We start from the raw sequence: 19,074 nt of genomic DNA on the forward strand, positions 1-19,074 counted from the left end.
AGATGAAGACCTATAAATTATTTTAGTGACCTTTATTCAAAGACTGATGTCTAATACATTCGTTCTGTCTTTGATAAAGGACGAAAATTTGAATACAGATAATCAAATAAATAAAGTGCAGATTATCTTTAACAATATGAATAACTAAACAAACAAACGCTGATTTTCAGGACAGATGTACAGATGAAGCGACTTGTAGCTCGAGGATAATAATTTACAAGTATCTATGTTAGGAATGCACAACTGATGGCAAGCAATTGTTTCTGGATTATCAAATCTTTTATTATAAGTCTTACATTTACGTACCCGTAGCACGCACTGATATAGAAGGAAACTAAGTAAATTGCATGTTACCGATCTACGTCAATTGTCTTAGCTATCTACGAGGGTGTTTATGAACTTCCACAGGTTCGACCTCCTTTTTCAGTTATCGTTTATAAGAGATTAATCATAAATTATGATTGCATGCATGTAATTAATTCATCAATATATTCATTTACAAGTTCGCTAAGTTATTACTGGTATGTATCTTGCATTGTACCCTTTATTAAGTTAAGTATCTAATATTTATGTGTCATGTTATCCATACGTATCATGTCATGTAGAATTTTCTTTGTTTGAAAAATAGACATAAAACAAATAAACAATGCTGTCAGGAAGTAGCCAATGGCTATTGCCATCATGCTAATAACATGGACAATATTGCAAGGTTCTATTTTTACTGTAACCATTGTCATTCTGCTATCAAATCAGATACATCATTTGTACTGCACGTGGAAACTTCTTATCCCTAATTAATCACCTTTTACAATGCAGCACCGCTAATACGTCTGAGAAGTGCACCTCATGTTTTACCTCCCCTATATATGGCATGTTTTACCAGCTGAAATACATGTACATGTACAATACTTTCTAGGTGTCACTGTACCGCGTACCTCTCTCCGCTGCTTCACAAAGAAGCGCACGTTATATTGCATTGTGCATACTACGAGCGGATCAAGTGCAATATACAGTTGTATACTCTTCTATGCAATATTATTGGCCCCTCTCTAGAGAACAGAGAGATAGAGTAAGTTCACGCTATGGAAATTTGCAACAAGTAAGCGACTCACTTCATGTATCATGGAACACATAGCTCTCATAAATAATATCTATACAGCTGTCAAGTTCATTACAGCATGTGGTTTAGCTCTAACTAAAGACGAGGACAGAGACACGTTCTGAACATCCACATGAATTCACGACAGTAAATAAAGCTCCTGTTTGGCTTTTGGTAAGAAGATAGCTGCTAGACATTGATTTTGCAAGGTGCTTTCGACTGTACAGACATAAACGTTGCATAAGATAAATCACATGACTGACACTTGGACAAGAATCGCACATATCCCGAAGTAGTTGGGATCCAGGTTTTACGAATGAACTTTGACAGTGTAACCAATCGAGATGAATGGTTAATATGCTTAAGATAAACGTACATTGTATAAACCATGAAAGGGATGCACTCAGAATACTTTTGACGCTATTCCTCACTGCAATAGTCCAGTAAGTAAACAATCCTTGTCAGGATTAGACAGTCTCTTCAACAGTCAGCTTTCACGTTCGTATACGTTTTGTTATGTCTTGCTTTGTTTAGATCTGAACGGATATAAGCATCTGCTCAAACTGATTTTAGAAAAACAGAGCAACACACACTATTCATATCCGTGCACACAAACAAATGCTCCACTCGAATAGCAAATGTTATCATGCAACTCCTGGCATATATGTGACAATAAAAAACGAAGAAAAGAAAGGTATTCTTTCTGTGTGGCAGGATAAAGTGTCAGGCTCCCACTCAAAGGATTTTTAATGATGACTGTCACGCGTTAATGCTATTCAATATTTTAATATTATTGATGTAGAGCAAGTTTCTTTTTGAAAACGTGCAAAGTATGAAATATACCGTCTAATACTGCATTGAACTGTTGCTATTACTGCATCTAGTTATAAAGACACATAGACACTGTGATAAAACGGTTCTGAACACGATTCTGTGTAAAGATGAACTTCAACACTCGTCCTAGATTCACCGCAAAAGCACTGCCCAACAATCACCCATGCTCTTGCTGTTAAGTTCCCTTAACACTGAACATGTAGGCACGAATAAAATGAAACACCAGACTTTTCAACTATTTCTACAGAAACACAAGGCGAAATTGATAAAAAACAAGCAACTACAGATTTCAGAAAACTAATAAGCTGACGCAAAACATAAAGGCATGTTAAACACACCTGAAAAGAAACCACGCATTACTGACAAACACACATAGAACAAAGCCATGCACTGTCGAACACTTAAAAACAAAAACTCATAAGGTAAAGGGAGGGATAGGATTAACGAAGATAATTTTTTGGAATCATTCATGTTTTATCTGTACAAGCCAACACTGATATGGTTGAAACAGGAACATCGAGCGAGGTTAAAGGAATGAAACAGTGATCAATGATGTCCAAGTTACCTCTCTTGTCTGCAATATTGCCAAGTGTAATGAGAAGAAAAATATAAGGAAAAGAAAATAGGAAATTAAAACTGTTAGTATTCATGAGATAAGACATGTCTCAGGAGGTAAACTGTAAAAGGAGAAAAATATATGGATTTTGTATCTTGCTTTCTTTGGTCCCGCCTTTGCAAGAGATAAAACAGCAGCTTATAAACAAAACCGTCTCCCAAACAAGTCTCCGTAAACCTACTGAAAAAAAAAACTTTAATAGATGCTTGTTTAATACTGCCTTTTTCTTTGGTAGAGGCAGCTATGCCTCAACAGGAAGACATGCAGGTTGGAGGCTGGTGCTACAGCGTGGGTAGGGAAGGGCGGTCACAAGTAGCAATCTTGGCATTTGGGTTCCATCTCAGCCAAGTTGCTCGCAAGCGTGTTGCGTGGAATGGCAATGCAAAACAATGCGAAAAGGATGTAAAGAACGTTGGTTCAATAATTCTTCACAAAAGTCATTAAACAATCTTATCGACTGAAAACTACAATCAGGAAAATTGAACGAAGATCAATTTTGTCCAAGCAAAGAAGTCCCTTGTGGCTTCCTACATAATTAGCTTTGATCATACAGTTGAAATTTTCAGGTCTACAACTAAAACTTCCTGCTCTCCCTCAAAGACAACGGGAACTTTTGTTGTTTCTCCTGTACCTGTGATTGCTTTGAAATCCTGAACGTCCTTGGCGACACATGGGAGAGGAGGTTTCTCGTAGTACTTCTCCTCTTCCTCTTTATGTGGCATGCATCGGCCCATGTACGATAGTATGACAGGGAGGAGCATCAATCCATGGTATGCTCCAAAGATCATCACGAGGAACAGCGTCTTGAAGAAGATGCGAAAGACGTAGACAGGTGCTGTCGATAGGACGGATATCGCCAGAATCGATGATGCTGCGCCCTGAAGAATGGGCATCCCAAGGGCCCTCAGTGCAGAAATAGCCCTTTCGTTTGAACTGTCTTTGGGCGCGATGACAAACGCGTATGTTATGTGCGCTGAAAAGTCTACGCTGAATCCTATGCACAGAATGATGTTTAACATTGAGATGGGGTCCAGCGGTACGTCCCACAAAGACATATAGCCAATGACTCCAGTGTCGATGGAGATGACACAAAATGTCACCCAGAGAGCACATACAGGATGCGGGATCATCACCAAGGCAACAAGGAACATACATCCAAGAGCAATACCCAGCGTCTGAAGTGTGTTTGGCAAGACACCAATGTACTGGTCATACACTACAAAGGCTGGGTTGAATACAGTGAGGTTAAAGTCGCTGTTTTCAGCAATGTCCCGCACTGCTAACATCATATCGCCTTCTCTTGTGGTGTTCATCATGTCTTTAGATGTGATGAGGAATCGAGACACCTCAATATCTGTGGCTCTTCCATTCTCATCCTTTTTAAACTTTATATCTAATGAGTACTGCTTGAACTCGCTCCGCGTCAGGAAATGATTTTGCAGAACAGACAAAAATGTTGCTTTGTCCAGGTCAGACGTGCCCATGCCCGCTTTCAGGAATCTTTGGTACATTCGAAGCCATGAGTCGGTTAGCTCTGATCCATATATGTACTCACTGGCTTCAAATGACAGAGTCAGATCCTCGATCTTTTCCTGCGTCTCAAGTTTCCAGTACTCCACGTCATCCTGCAGGATGACACTCACAACTGGCCCAAACTTCTTGAAGTACTCGTCCTCGTAGCTGTAGTAGAGGTAAGCCGGCGAGTTGTCCCTGGCCAGGCTGTTCAGCTGAAGTCCCTGAGTGATGTGAAAGAGACCGTAGATGGCACCAGCCAGGTAGCCCAGGTAGGAGAGGACGATGATAGCCTTGACTGGGCTCTTCATCAGCAGGGGGCCAAAGTGCTCTCCAAAGAACTTCATGAGGAGGTGTTCCATATCAGATACTTTGGTGCGTGTTGTTTTGGAAATGCCTCCAGCGCAGAAAATGTGGTAAAATTTGTTGGGAGACTCGTCCTTTGGCAAAACCTGAAGTCAGAACAAAGGAAAAGAAAACAGTGCAAATTAGATTTAAGGCATATAGTGCTTCTCAAATCGTGTACAATTCTATTTCCATTTATACAGTCTTCAAATGCTTTTGTTTTGATTGTATAGTAACAGGTCTTCTTACCTTCTTACAGGTGTAACAGTGCATGTTGTTGGCCTCGCGTTCACCAATGTACGCCATACAGGCGCCGAAGAAGGAAAGCTGGTAGAAGTAAACGAAGAGCATAGCGATTCCCGCGTAGATGCAGAACGTCCTGACACCAGGCATGGAGGTGGTGGCGCCGATGATGAAGGCTAGCATGTCGGTGAGATTGGTGATTGTGATGGACACGGCAGCCTCGGAGAACGTCCGAGCCATGCGCTCCTCTACTGACAGGTAGATGCTGAGCTGACGCCAGCCAGCAATCATGATGAACATGTTGTCAACACCAACACCTGGATACAGAAGGGGAGTTGACATGGTGCTCTTGAATAATTAAACAAACAGGGAGCAATAACAACAACAGCAACAACCCTGGAACCTAAGTATACCATAGTTAAGCTTCAGACTGAAAATCTGTTTAGCCATCAGTGGCTGAAAAACTTACCCAGAACAAGGAAGGGCATGAGTGAGACGATCTCGTTGAACTTTAGTCCACAGTAGCTGAGAAGACCCACTGCTGAGATTACAGCAAAGACAGCAGAAAGAACTCCAAGGAAACCAAGCCAGGGCTTGCTGAGAACCCAGTCCCGCATGATGCAAGAGAGCACAGCGAACAGGATCATCATGCAGAAGGTGCCACCGAAGCGGGGAACCACGTGGATGCTGGCTTCGGTGATCTCGTGGGACAGGGAGCGTGACGTGCATCTCGCCAGCTTGATGTGCTTCATCTCCTTAGAGTACATCTCGATCAGCTTGTCGAAGACCATCTCCCAGTCTTCAGCCAGCTTGTCCTTCTCCTTGTCACCAGTAGACAACGTGTAGATCAACATCACATTCTTGGCACTCTTCACAACATCTGACCCTTCGTGGAGCTCTACACCACCAAGGTTGGGTCCGATAAAGAGGGGGTACTGCCCTGCAGTGTGGAATGGATAGCTGAGGTTGATGTAGTTGAACATTTCGACGTTCTGCCGATAGATCATCATGAGGTTGTTGTCTAGGCACTGGCCAAGCCATTTCATGCAGAGAGTGCCGTAGTTGTCCAGGGTGCCGTTGTCATGGAGCGTGATGGTGCGGATCTTTTCATCCAGCTCCACGATCTCCTCGAACATCTCCTTCTTCATGATGTTGTCGCCCTCTGCAGGTAGAATGATGAGACGTCCACGTCGGATGAAAAGATCGAGCTCACGGTTTGGTAGGAATTCTTCTCCTTCATCACCGGTCATGAAGAGTTCCCGGGTGACTTTCCGGTCGTCTCGGCTCTGGCTGTTTTCGGGTGTGAATAGATACTCCACGTTGTCGTCAATGATAAAGTGCGTGAACCCCGTCATTAGAAAGGTCACCATTGCCAAGTGGGATGAGCAGGAAGATGAGTTTATGTCGAAAGACAACTTTCCCAAGCTTGTAAAAGGCTTTGCTGATACAGCGATCGACACAGTCATACCTGGCCATGATTGATGGATTGACAGTCCTACAAATTGAAATGGTGCTCTTTTGGATCCAGACGATTGATCTCTTACTTGTCACCTCTCCGCTCTCACACGGAATGTGGAATGTAACATTTGGAATCGTTGGTCAGACGAAGGCGTGAAGTTTACACAGTGGCGTTAGAGATCTGAGGAGAGAATAAGAAAGCATACCACTCAAAAATACAGACTTTACATAGGATCTTTTGATTTCGTTTTGCACATTTTTTTTCAAGGAAAATGTGCGCACAGGAAAAAAAAAAAACTTTCAAACTTTACTACCTGAAACAGAACAAAATATAGCTAAAACAAAGAGGTAGGTGGGCTGGGTGTACACACACTGATTCAACAAAAACATTAGACGGCAACAAAGACATGTATACTTATATTGAAGGACAAAAAGTTTGTTTTTCGCAATGAGAGAGAGAAAAAAAAAAGAGGTGAAGAATAATTCAGTACGATATTCCGCACCCATTCCACCAAAGGCCAGTGAACACGTTTGCATTATTAAATTCTTACATATTGTAAACGCAATATAAACAAAATAAATTTATAATATTTATAATATTTATGCCTATAGAAGGCCTGATGGTAACACATGAAAAGATTCGACTGTATGGAGACAAAAATAATACCGTCGCTGAAGTATTCTCACTAATGCTCCCAAAATAACAGAACTCATTCTTTCCCGGCTGAAGATGCCATAATGTGACTCGAACACAGGAATGATTTGTAGCAGAGCCTAGCAGAGAAAGTCATGGCAAGACGGAGATGGCTCAAGAACACGAGCTACATCCTCTGAACAATATCTCATTTCCTTGGAAAGCTATGCGCATTCAACGCATCAACCACAACAACGACAGGTGAACAAACTTTCTCTTAATGCATATTAATATATCGGGGAGGGTCTCTTCAAGAAGCCACTCCCCGAATATGCATAGCAATCCCCGAACAGTGGCGTTCTTGTCACAACATACATATTCATGAAAAAATTATTCGTAGCAACCGCTGATTGGCAGTACGGCCTAGGCAACCCACTTTCATCATATCTGATTGGGCGCAGCAGAGGGTAAAGCAAGGGCAACAAACTTTCGCACACCGTGGCGGGTTGCAGGTGAGATCACATCGAATGGTGACGCATTTAGCAACTCCTGTATAATACTACAACTAGACAATGTAGCATGCAGCAATAAAACATATTTCTTAGGAATGGCAAATGGCAAATTTCGCAGGCATTTGAGACAAGCTTGTGATGTACATTGTACTTTTGATATCATATTTAGAATCAAGTTGACGATCACAAGCTAAGGGAAAGTTATAGTTACAAGACGCATGTTTACCTCATAATCTATGATCGGCGTTCCAGTATTATTGCTGATCAGTTACAAGTTTCATAATTATACACACGTTTCTTGTGTAGAAAAAGAACAGACCCTGTGATATGCGATTCTACCACCTGGTCTACAGTTACCAAGCGCGGATATTTTTTTTTCTTAATTCTATTTTTCATTTTCATTTGATTTTAAGTATTCAAGACAATGACCAATGCTACATGTCACAGTAACGATTGAATTATTTCGACATATGGGATAACTGTTGGCAGAAATGATATGAAATCCATCCAGACGGCAGCTGCTTGGATCGTAAGGTGAGGGGAAAAAAAATCCTCCTAGAAATATTGTATACTGGATTCCAGTTTTAACACGTGAGATCGGTAATGTTTGCGCGGAAATCGATTTTCAACACTACTTACATCCCAGCGAACCCCCCCCCCCCCCCCATTCCTTTCACGGTTTTCTGCATTTCTGCAAGGCTGCTAAACATTAGCAAGGGTCAAGAATCGATTGAACTTGTTCCGTAGAACATTAGATTGGGAAGAAAACACACACATACACACACACGCAAAAGAAAAAAAAATACACACACACAACACAACACACTAAAAAGTGCTTACACTGCTTAGGAAAGTTCGGTGCTAACTTTTTTAAGAGGGCCTAAATAATCTGTGTCGTGCAACAGAAAGATTTATGTTTTACACGTGTGGCACGCAAAATTACGGGGCGCAGCAGACACGTTCTATGCATTTTTGTCTTTGTACTTTTTCTTCCAGATTTTGTTTGTTTAAATCGACGAGTGGAATATTTTTTGAGTGCACGGTACTTTCCATTTAACGACCTCATTGCAGAGTTCATAAAAAGTGTAGGCCTTCATTGTTTACGTTTCTAAGTATGAGGCCGATTTCACACGGGAACGGCATTGATGATCCGTTCAAGAGTGAATGTCCCTTGGATATTTCAAGTGCTTCTGATTGTTTTGGTGGTGTTTTCCCCTCGCCATAGTCCCATATTTGGTAAGGGCAGTAAAAAGAAATCATGTGAAGGTTCATGACAAAGCCCCCCCCCCATATTCCCAAAACTGTAGTATCTGCAAATTAGATAATCCACAGTAATTGAGTACGAAAAGGCTCAAGCGTTCGAAAGTCCCTATAGATTGCTTTTTTTTTCTTGTGTGCATGTGAAGATAGACAAGGTTTATAGCGTCACCAATACCGTTGTGTCACGTGTATCCATTAATAGATTAAACCATGATCTATCTTTTTTATGTATACGATACTGAATCAAGAAACCGGGATCGCAGAGTAGGCCTACCGCCTATGTGAGGAGAGAATACATTCTGTATGGTTCTCTTCAGGTTCTCTTATTTCAGCTGTGAACTTACAGTGACGTATGCTACACACATCTCTATTTACACCTCTCAATGATGTTGTACCATTAGTGTCAATAGCATTATACTTATAGACTGAAGGTGACTTTTTGATCACTAAAAGGCCCCTTAATAATTAAATCTTTAATGGTCCGCTGCGTGCAACCAGTGAGGTTGACTTCGCTGGATATTAGCATGTTTTCCTCCTCTTACCCACGTGAGGGCGTTTGTTAGACCAGCCCATGCTTCCCGCCATCGTTCCGAAATTTATCAAAGGACAATGATTATAGCACAAAATCTTCCCCCCCCCCCCAAAAAAAAAAAGTGGGTTTTTTTTTCTTCCATGTCACACCAGGATATGACTCAGTCGTTCTCGCCACCAACTTTTGTCTTCTTCATAAAGCTAAACCTAAAACCACCAACCGCAACATTTCGATCTAAAACGTGCACTTAGTGACCTTCGTCTAACGGCTATCCATCTTTCTTAGATCAAAAATCTGAGCGAAACAACCTTTGTGAAAATTGGACGAATTGTCAACTGGAAGGACGGATAAACGTGTTTGGACAGCTATGTTAATGAACCTCACTACATGCCTATAAGATGATGCAATTACATCACACACCCGGACACAAAGGGTTAGCTTTTCAAGTTTAGGCGGGAATGCATGCTTGTTACTTTGACTTCTGGCATAACTTCAGATTGTTAACCTTGGGGTTTGCAAATATGGTAGTCGGATATCCTGTTTTTAGCGTTTATGGTACATTTTGCATTGTATCCTTCCTGGAATATGACGATCGTAATGTACTTTTGATCTAAATAGAAACCACCAGGACTAATGCTGCATGTAATCTCGTTTTCTTTTTCCACTGGCGAAAATCAACAGGTAAATTATTCTCATGTGTTCCTGCAGTTATTCCACAGAGTTCTCATTATTTGAGACATTTGTTCAAGATTATCTGTTGCACTTCAAATCCCCGTTGCATTGATAACAGGTGGTAAGCTGGTTTCAGTCTAGACTCTAAACCAGTCCCTATTGTGTATATGGGCATGACGTGGCCTATACAAAGGTAAGTCTGATCTCTGACCACGTTGTGCTCCATAAACAAGTAGGCCTATTGCTCAATAGTCTGAAAGTGATGACGCAATGCTCACAATACATGCATTTTCACTCTTATGGGTTCCTTATCTTGTTGTGAAGGGTGTGTGTGTGTGTGTGGGGGGGGGGGGGGGGGGAGGGGGGGGGTTATTAGGCAGTGGCGGATCCAGAGGCGCGCCGGGCGCGCGCCCCCTCTTTCTCTTTGGTTAAAACAAAAGAAAGAAAAAGAAAAAAATGGGGGCGTGCGTGTGCCTCACCCCTTAAATAATTTTGCACAAGTGCCTCCCCTTTACGGAGTTCCTGGATTCGTCCCTTATACTAGTAGGTAAATTCTAAATGTCGAAAGAACTCCGGTTCGTCGACCATTTTAGCTGCTTAACATTGAACACGACGCTATAAATGTAGATTGTCATTACGCCAAATACATAAAATTTACAGCATGTAGGCTTATTTTGTCATTTAAGTCGAAAACTTATTTTCCCCTAAGATGAAAACCTGCCAACAAAAATATTCTAAGAAGACATCTATGACTATAATACGAGTTACTGATGCTATCAGCAAAAACATCAAGGCAAAGAGACTGGTTAAAGAGTCTACGGCATGTGCTTTGAATAACGTTCTTCAACAGAGGTCACAGACGATGAACGTTGAAGGTTGCCGCCAAGGGAATCGGTGACACAGACCACGACCCTAGACGCCGTGTGATGCCAACAACAGGCGGCGCTCTATTATTCTGCTGACCCAGCCAATGGCACAAACTTGAACCCCTTTCAGGGAATAGGGCCTAAAGTGTATTTTGTATGCAAACTCGAAAGTCTATAAATGACTACATTCAAAAACAGCTGGCTCCCCGGGAAGATGAAGTACAGTTTGCCACGGCGACAGACACCAAACCGCACCATGTAAGTGACAGAGTAACAGTCAGTCATCGTAGAAGTTGTCATGAAAGTTCAATATTTATACATGGATCCATGTCTTTCATTAATATTATCATACTCAAAAACACTCTTGTAAGTTGAAATCAAAGAATAAGCCTGCGAGAAAACAAAAAAAAAATGATTAAACTAAGGAAGTGTGAGGTACCTCATTGCAATTGCAAACTGGGGATTTAGAAGTAACATCTGTAAAGCAACAACCACTGGATCTTCAGTTCGACGGGATGATAATAAAACGTCTCTCTACTGGTGTTCTCACTAGTAGGACCAGGGAGGTTCCTCTCACCTCCCTGGTAGGACCATGTAGCTCTATGGTAGCATCATGCTTCATAGGGGTATCGTACTAGTAAAACCTTACCTCCATGGAGGTGCACCTCCCTGGTAGAAATCGCCATAAAGCGCTGCTATCTCTATCATTTCATTTCTTCTATTACTCGCATGTTTTATGTTCGTCTTTCAGCCTTGACCTCTTCTACGAATGCAAGGTGATTCTTTCCTACCTCCTCGCTGCTATAGCAGCTGTCCCTTATGAGAAAGAGGGGGAGTCTTAGAACGAGGTGATTCAAGGTATAGGTTCAGTGGCGGATCCAGAGGGGGGCGCAACCGGCGCACGCCCCCCCCCCCTTTATTTTTCGTAAAAAACAAAAGAAATAAAAAGAAAAACAATGAAATGAAACCCGGAAGTGGCACCAGAAATATTTGTCACGCCCCCCCCCCCCCCCCTTTACGGAATTCCTGGATCCGACCCTGGGTATCGTGATACGAGCAGGGGATCTCTCTCTCCCACCTACTGACGCAACAGACCGTATAGTACTTCTCCCTATCATCTCACCTTTTGGACCAAGTTCTACAGCTCCAGCTCACCAATTCTGTGATTTCTATATTCGTGTATCTCTTGCATACTTTTTAACAATGAACATAATTATCACAGGCGGTACACTGACTGTTCTGTTCACGACGCTCGTGGCTATTTTAAGAACTGGAGAGGAGACTACGGATAGTATTCTATGACTCTGGCAAGTTCATTCTCTGCCGCTAATCTCAGTCATCTATACTATAGCGATATCGTATTCCATCAACACAAAAATAACATCATCACTTCGCCTAAAGTTAATTCACAGACATCTAGGATTATGTCGACTGACTTGACTTTTCTCATGTTCAGCCTTCTGAACTTTAAATCAGATCGTTATCTGCTCTCTTCTTTTTTTACGGCTTTAATTTGAAATGTCTGCGAAGAAAGCCTACCCAGTTAGGACAGGACTGAATGAAACATCCATTACACAGCTGATCTGACTGTAGATGACGACCTCTGAATGGCATACAGTAGGATGTAGAACGGCCATATTTATGTATCATTAATATCAATGCAAATGACGTACTTTTCGCAATGCATTGACGATAGGTGTTTAATAAACCGTGACTTTCTCTTGAAAACCACACTACAATCTAAGTTTCTTTCAACTGATAAACACTGAAAGGTATAGTCACTCGCCTCGCTGGATTAAGTGGTGGGAGACAGATAAGAGAAAAGAATCGGTTTGGACAGCAAAATATTGCCTCAATCACCATGGATATCCTGTGTGAAGCCCCCACAGCGGAAATTGTCGCTCCATCCTACATGGATCAACCTAGTCATGCGCCAATTCACGAAATCTCAGATGGGGCATGGAGCTACCAAAGTTGTACGTAACACAATAGATGGGTAGAGCCTGAAACACATAATTTGCAGCCCTATTGAATTCAATTAGGTACGTGGGGAAAGACTATAGCTTGGTATGGCCTAGCCTAGAAGAGAATTGGAAAGCGTGATGACAAAATTGCACAAGATCTCACATTTTGTTCATCTTCTTCATCGTATTTAGCAATTCCTTCGAACCAGCTCTGTGTAAATGTATTATGAAATGTTCAGGCAACGTCGTTATACTATGCAGAGAGAACGGGAAAGGGAGAGAGAGACTAGTCATCCTCTGATGATACCTAACATGGGGGCTCCTGAGGTTGAACAAACTTTTCTGTTTTGAATATTCACGACTGCCCCTTCCTCTACCCCGAAGCCACAGGGTGAACAAACTATCCTTCATGAATAGTCATTAGACACTTCCTCTGTCGCTCCGCCTCCCACTTGCCTCCGCTCCATGATTGTAACAACGCCGCGCAGTGAAAGTGAGAGGTGAACAAACTTTGTCTAATGAATACGGCGGTAAGCAGCTAGCAACCAACCGTGTCCTCTCCTCCGCTGGAGGTATATTATGCATCATCAATATGCATGACCACGTACTACGGAGGTTTTGTGGATCTATCTTCCTGCCTTGCTACAACGCACGTGATTCAAGTCATCGCATCTAATTTTACCGCTCAATACGATGGGCACTGTATAAAACCTCCTTGGTAGGACGAACAATACAACACACACACACACACACACACACACACACACACACACACACACACACATCGTACTCGATCGATGCCTTCTTTAGCCGATACAGATGAGTTCGACAAACTTTTGTTTTTCGTCAGCATCCCGTTATTTGTGTTGTCCTCTCATTCTTGCAGTATCACCATAAAACGCATCCGCCGTCCACTCCGTAATATATGCGGGAAGAGATACAAAAGGTTGTAAACCAGATCTATCGTTCTGATAACAGCCATGAAACAGATCTAGAGAAACCAACGTAGCTTTTGATGCATTGTTCACAATATGGATGACATCTCCAAAGCCTCGAGCTGGCTATTCATCACCGACAAACCATTTTTATGCACAGTGAACGCGCATTTTGTGGGATAAAGTAAATAATACTTCAAAAAAAAAATCATAATACAATGTACAATGTAATAGCCAAATACTCGTAGGGTTTACACTATAGGACTGGAATGAAATTAACGAATATAAATTCAAAAGTGAGAGTAAAAATTCGGGAAAAAAAAAGCAGAAGATGCACTACTTTTCCGGAGGTATTCAAAACAAGGATTATCAGTGTTATTAGTCGTGCGAGTATGACTATCTTGGTACATGTATTGCCGCGTTGTAATGGACGCCATGCTGTGAAAGTGAACCACAACAGTACACTACAAGGGGTCTACTCGGCTAGTGCTGTAACCAGTATTCCTAGGATTATTAAATCAATAGTTGTATACTATAACATGCACAGAGCTAGCTCCCCTTTGATCTTGTGCAACAGTTTGGCGCATGGACGAACAGGATGAATTGAGGACAAGGTGGAGAGGCTGTCGACTCTTTGTTGAGGTTATCGAACAAATGAACGAAAACTAGGAACAGAATGAATGGGCTACCTGGTGTGGTACGGATAGTTAGATGGTCGAAGCATAAATTCTACGAATTCATTCCGGATTTTTTTTTTTTATGGCTATGATAAAAAATGTTGTCTGCCAAAATGGAGACAAACAAATATTGAGGCCAGACTAGTCGCAATATAAGTTAACAATGATAAATCAAATGATCAATAGCATAACTAAATTTATACAGTGTGCGATGTGTAGATCTATATGAGATTCAAAGACATTTCGAACGATGCCATCTTAAGAAGCTCCAAATTAGAATGTTTGAAATCTATCGTTCATCTGTAAGGTACAATTATCTTCGACTACAAAGGCTAAAATTGGTCAGGTAGAAAGTTTCGAAGTTTGAGTAACAGCACAGAACCCACCACCTCCAGTTTAAACTCCGCTTGGAGTCTTTTAGAGGATCATATCACTACCAAGTGCCAAAGTACCGCGTATTCCCGATCGATCTACATTTAATTTCCATATGCCTGCAGATCTAGATCTATACTGTCTAGCAGCTGTATGCTCCGTATTTTATGTCTGCAACGAGTTCAGGCCCTCTAGTATCAAAACTTGATTGCCTAGGAATGATGAAATCCAGTTTCCAGATACCCACATAAGTATGACCATACACAGTTGCATGTTTTTCTCTCGTTGAGTGATTATCAAAAGAACAATGAATGTGATAACAATAGCACGTATCATGACAAACAGAAAACAATTGATATTCAGGTTATTTTTCCCTTTTCGTAAGCAATGAGCCGCAAATTTTCCTCTTTGATACGCCCCCACATGGAGGACGAGCGATCAAGCTGAGCATTCAAGTCTAGGTTAGAAACCACACCGGGCGTAGTGTACTACATGTATTAAAATCATAAAGTACATTACGTAGGCCCTATAGCAAACACACCTCGAAAACCTTTGAATCGTACCCGGGTAACCTTGCATCATTTTTTTCCCCCTCTCTCTCTATTAAGCCACGCGTGATTGACAGGTAAATGAACCTATTGTTATGGTGAATTCTTTAGTTTAGAACTCTTTTTTTTTTTTCAATTGAAGTAACGTCCGTGAAACGTGAATCAGCTAAAGTAAGAGGCCCGTAACCTTCTCTTTTCGAGTTGTCTGTTTTATTTATTGGTTGTTGGTTTGTTTTTGTTTTTTGAACATGTTAAAAAGGGGAAGAATTTTAGTGGATATCCCTTGATCAGTTGACTGTCGACAAATTTATCACAGAAATTCAACTCGCATGGTCTTCACAGAAGTATTTTAGAAAAGGTGAATAGGTCATACAAACGCTAGTACTGCTACTGAGTAGTAAGATATAGTACTTAGGCTTATATAAGTATAACAATCTCTTGTTGATAATGATGGTGGTACCGTACCTGTTATAGAAAAAGAAAGCGGGATGCCAAAAAAAAAGAGAGAAATACATAATCAGCCAACGTTATAGGTTTATTTCAATTCATTCGGTCAAGATTTAGGGCCCACATCTTCATAAAAGTTCCAATACAAAACACATAAGAGGCGAAAACCTCCTGTGCTTTCTTTCTGATTAGTATTACAGTAGGGGTTCATAGATAGACAGACCCTGCTATGACAATGAGATGGCAAAACTTTAACACACTTCATTGAAAACACACGAGTGTAGGAATGTGATCAGAAACGATGTCACAGTACTTTCTGATGAGCCTTGATCTAAACGTGATACAGACATCATTTTTCCTATAATCCTTTTCAGCAACGTCCCCATCATATTTCACTCATCATCACTGAATCACCGACGATTCAAAAAAACTTATCGGAATTTCCCATAGAGATCTACCACCACATTTCACATGTGATTAAATTTAAAGTAAATAACGTGGGAATATCCAGTAACGTGAGAAATTGATGGAAGATCATGAAATACATGTCCATTATCAAGGGCAAACTTACCAGGAGTGCAATCTTTATACCGGTACCAGTATAGAATCAGGCATGGATGAAGCAAAGTATTCTAGTTTGCAGTCGTCAGTTTGTCTCACTACCCCAGTCTAGGCGACTACCAGCACTGCACAAAGAGACTCATCCACAAAGACATCTCCTTTCTCGCGCCAAGTTTGCTTCCTAAATGAAACCACAATTTTCAACGACCCGCCACATCACGAGAAGAGAGAGAGGGAGAGAGAGAGAAAATAGAAAGCGGAGGTGTTTCCCTCAGGTCGACAAACTTTCAAGATCCAGCCCGCTCATTAATATTCATATTTTTAAGTAGGGCACAACCCGGACAGAACACACGCTGTAGGTTCTGGAACGTCGGGGAAAGTATTCAAGCATGAATTTATGAATATTCATCTATTCATGACGTTGGCTCGTGCGCGATAGGACGCGGGTTAACAAACTTTTCCTTCATGCATATTCATCTAACCAATGGCTAGAGCGTGAATCACTCCTGTGTATGCATCCAGTTGAACAAACTTTGTCAAAATGCATATTTATGCTACTGCTGAATATTATAATACCAGCATCTCTAATAGATGCTCTGTGAGAGCTTCCTCCTCTAATGTTGCTATAGTTCAACAAACTTTGTGTGGTATTCCCACATACACTGAAGCATGGTCATGTCTTTATTTAAAAAGACAGGGGGAAGAAAAGCAGACTGGTCTGGTAAATTCAGAAATACACATGACCAAGTATGCAGGAGAAGAATGTTCAACAAAACTAACAATCACTTATGTAGAAAAACATAATGAAATTATTTCAAATAATGCTCATACAGTGTTTTTTTCTTTCTTTCCATCCAGCTGATCAATGTTATTATCGAACTACTGTAGTCACTGGTTAGGCCTATACATATAGGAACTTCTGAAATGATAATGGTGGTCATATTTTCCTCAAATTTAATTTGACGTGATAAAAATGATAATGGAAATTTGAAGCTCAAGGAAGCGTCATTATCTTCAAAAGGAATCCACTGAAATCTCATGTTTATTTGTTCAGTGTAAGTAGATCCAAATTCTCATCCACTAAGGACTTGATTGACAAGCGTCATGTAAACCAGCAAAGCTAAGGAAAATAGTGAAGGCTGCTAAATAGTCAAGGTTCTTAAACTGTTCATTTAAATATGCGGGCATATTTATATGTCAATTTGTTGTCAGCGAATTATTTTGATCGTCTTCATGCAGTTTAATTGCTCCTGAGGCGGTTTCAGCCAAACTTTTTTCTTTGAGTTAGGCCTACTATTTCAGCAAAAATAACTGTAATGAGGCGTGGACGTGACTCGGATCGAGGAGGTAAAGGAAATATTTCGCAATTCTTCATATTTTTATAAGGAGCTAGATTCAAGGTGTGTGGATGCACGTTCTACATCTCGCTTTGAGAAAACCATTCCCTTGTATTAAAAATACAATGCTTTATTGCGAAGTGTCAAAAGCAGTATGCAGAAAATTATGAGCTTATGTATATAAAGCCGGCACTACATAGGATTGACTGTAAGTGTAAGGAAATTTACGTTTGATTGCCTGGGGATGAATGTCGTGTATCGTACTTGAAGATTAGAGCAATCTAATTGTATTTGAAAAGAAAGAGTGTCTCATGATATGCCTTATTTATAGAAACATACCTTCACGTAATCTAATCTAACACGAAACTGCGATGATCAGTCTAAAAAACAACACGTTCTAAAGGTATAAACTTCGCTTTGGTATCAGCATTGCTCATTACAAAGGACGGGTACAATGTAAACTGCAGTACACTCGGCCACTCTGCTTTACATGCATTGTGCGAAGGATGGATGTTAATGTAATAAGGTGACATTTAGACCAGTTAAGGCACGGTACATTGACTACCTCCCCGCAGTCTTAGCCCATCGAAGGGCGCGAAGGTTGAGCGAATGTGAATATAGCAGCTATCTACGCAAATGGTTGTCATAGAAACTGCCTCGGAGCACACAGTGCTTCCCACACACCATCAATGCAGGGACTGAGCATCTCATACTCCTCCATAATACTACACGCGTTTAGTTGTTTACGTGTCCAATCCCCCATTCCTTCGCCACCGACAGTTATTATAATCTTATTTGCATAGATGAAGCCGAAAGGCGAACAAACTTTTTTCGTACAGCTGTGTTCAAACCCAGGATGTTTCCGAGAAAGAAAATATCTTACAAAGATAGGAAGAGAGGAATAGATTCAGAGAGAAAGAGAGAGAGAGAGAGAGAAAGAAAGATATAAGCCTATATACCATAGAGAGATGGGTAGATGGCTGCATAGATTGATTTAATGTGATTCAAATGTGCAGGTAGAAATCTTAAAAGATAAGTGGACAAAATAATTATTAGTAATTAGACGTTAGAAAAGTAGAAGTGGGATAAAGACAAAGATATAGGGGGAGGCTTTGAATATATTAGTTACAATGGAAAAGTACTCTCTAAAAAAAATCGAGTGAAAATTTTCACTCTAAAAAGAGTGAATACAAAAAAGAGTGAATTTCGAGTGAAATTGGAGTGAATTTTGAGTGAAAATGCTCATTTTCACTCATTTTGGAGTGACGTCAGGGATCACTCGAAGATTTTGGAGTGATCCCTGACGTCACTCCAAAATGAGTGAAAATGAGCATTTTCACTCAAAATTCACTCCAATTTCACTCGAAATTCACTCTTTTTTGTATTCACTCTTTTTAGAGTGAAAATTTTCACTCGATTTTTTTTTAGAGAGTACTATAGTGCTAATAATAGGTGTGATAATGATCAATCAAAAAAATGATAACATTAACATCTTATCTCATTTTTTTCTGTCACTATAGAATAGAAATTGAACGTGCTTCACAGCAGTTTGGATGGAAATGTATTAAAATCCTCCTTGTACAGATGATAAATCATACCTGAACTATGTAAGCGTCCTTGCTTGTCACCGATGGCTCATGTAAATTCGAG

At 40.8% G+C, this 19,074-nt stretch overlaps 1 pseudogene; it reads right to left on the reverse strand.

Moving 5' to 3' along the window:
* Positions 1–936: 936 nt before the first annotated feature.
* LOC139732670 (patched domain-containing protein 3-like) lies at positions 937–16,142 on the reverse strand (annotated as a pseudogene).
* Between the last annotated feature and the right edge of the window lie 2,932 nt (positions 16,143–19,074).

The sequence above is a fragment of the Diadema antillarum genome, unplaced genomic scaffold, assembly GCF_040938485.1.
Source record: "Diadema antillarum isolate AM-2024a unplaced genomic scaffold, OU_Dant_1.0 seq00000442_RagTag, whole genome shotgun sequence".
Lineage (NCBI taxonomy): Eukaryota > Metazoa > Echinodermata > Echinoidea > Diadematoida > Diadematidae > Diadema > Diadema antillarum.